This window comes from Danio rerio, chromosome 23 (genome assembly GCF_052040795.2).
Source record: "Danio rerio strain M-AB ecotype USA chromosome 23, GRCz13ab, whole genome shotgun sequence".
NCBI classification, from domain to species: domain Eukaryota; kingdom Metazoa; phylum Chordata; class Actinopteri; order Cypriniformes; family Danionidae; genus Danio; species Danio rerio.
This window is the reverse complement of record NC_141043.1, coordinates 192501-194708: the sequence shown is the minus strand read 5'-3', so window position 1 is coordinate 194708 and position 2208 is coordinate 192501.

Genomic DNA, 2208 nt, shown 5'->3' with positions numbered 1-2208 from the left:
CTAAATCTTGCCTTTTTTTAGTATGCATGCAAGAGTACAATCGCAGATACTTTTGGAGAAAGGCTAGAGGAGAAAAAAGAAGGAGAAAAAATGCTTTCCGCACACCGAGCCAGATATATCCGTGTGGTTTTCCATGTGTTTATTTAGATTTTCTGGTGGGACGACATATCTAAGGGAAAGCCATGACGACTCTGGTGCTTTCCCACCGGGGAGCGTCATTCCGATAAAAATAGTGAGCTCTTTTTTTAGGAAGGATTGGTGAAGTTTGGAGAGTGCGTCCCCAGGGTTTTGCATGGATTAGCATTGCTTTGGGGCTTTTTTTCCATCCGGACGGACGGAGCTGCTACGGGTGTATGTTGACGCTGTAACTTCATCTCGACTTGATCTCTGAAACAATAGAAGGGCCACCGCTGGGATTGGCAGAGGCTTGTTGTTTTGTTTTGATTCACATAAACATAATTGTCACGTTGGCAGAGGACGCATTCTTTTTTCGCTTCCCGACCAGATTAATTTGCCCTCTGCTATGCCGTATTTGTTTACCAAAGTTCCTCCTATTGTAAGTCACTTCTTTTAAAGTCTCACTCTGTCATTCCTTTCGTTGTTCGAAGACTCATGAACTGGGACTGAAGGAAGTTTGTGGGTGGGGAGGAATTGTGGAGTTGGAAAAAGCTCCTCTGGATTTAACCTTGTCTTGGTTTGAAGGTCTGGCACTGAGTGCTGCATGCTACGCTCAGCCGAATGCCTCTCATACTCTGGTCAACATGTTTCTCAAGTAACCTAAACTCCCTAAACCCTGTGACATCAAGCCTGTTATTACTAATGTACTCGATGAATGGCTCTGGATTTCATTTAGTCTGACTCACTAGGGGAAATTCACTAGGTTTCTGAAAGGAACAGTTTAAATAAGGAGCGCTGAGCATAACCTGGGACTTAAGATCTTGATTTTCTGAGTGCCAAGAGGCCTGTAATTCCTGGAGAAAGCCTTGGCTGGCACAAAACTCTTTAGCTTATGAGATCAACACATTTTTGAGGCAATCATAGTAAATACCTGCTGATTAAAAACTCTTTCAACAATACTCATGAGCAGCTGAAGTCCTGAGCTTTTATGAAAGATCCCAGATAGATCAAATATCTGACAATGTAATGGCCACGTTTATTTCTATATTTCCAAGTCAGGACTAAAATATACAAGCTAATATTGTGAATATACTGTATATATGTGGCTCAAAGAATAAATGGCTTTCGAACATCAGAATAATATACCAGCAGTATATTTCACTGGGAAACACCCAAACACACTCATTCACACACACACTCATACACTATGGTCAGTGTAGTTGATCAGTTCCCCTATAGCGCATGTGTTTGGACTTTGGGGGAAACCGGAGCACCCGGAGGAAACCCACGCCAACACGGGGAGAACATGCAAACTCCACACAGAAACACCAACTGACCCAGTCGGGAATCGAACCAGAGACCGTCTTGCTGTGAGGCCACAGTGCTGACCACTGAACCACCCTGCCGCCTCTCCAACAGTATAGAATTAAAACAAAGTGAATTCAATAATACGGCTTTATTTATTCTGCCTATACATCAGGATGTGTCCAGGTGCCACAGAATGCATTCATATAATGTTATTAATTGTATAAATTGTTCTCTGATATCTACATAGAAGGTATGTGGCCTAGGTAAGTGCAAACTATCTCCAGAAAGGGTTTTACATTTCCATTTATAACCCAAGGATTTGCCGCAGAGATGAAATGGTCTGTTTTTACCTTATTTGGAAGGGTCATGAATATTAATGAGCTCCGGATGCTGTGGTTTCCCCACAGTTAGCTACATTAGCCGTAGTGTGTGGATGAGTGTGTATGGGTGTTTCCCAGTGATGGGTTGCAGCTGGAAGGGCATCCGCTGCATAAAACATATGCTCGATAAGTTGGCGGTTCATTCCGCTGTGGCGATCTCTGATTAATAAAGGGACTAAGCTTAAATAAATAAATGAATGAATGAATAATCTGAAAGCATGCTTGTAGGGTTATTGATCACCTATCAATGAATGATGCTGTAGATCAGAGAGATGACTGAAGTTAAGTCACAGTTTGAGCTCTGTTTTTTATCCAGCTACAGATTTCCTCTGGTTGTTTTCTGATTGCAGCTCATGTAAAATCATCACTGAGTCGCCCTTCAGGTCTTGAAATAATAAAGCAG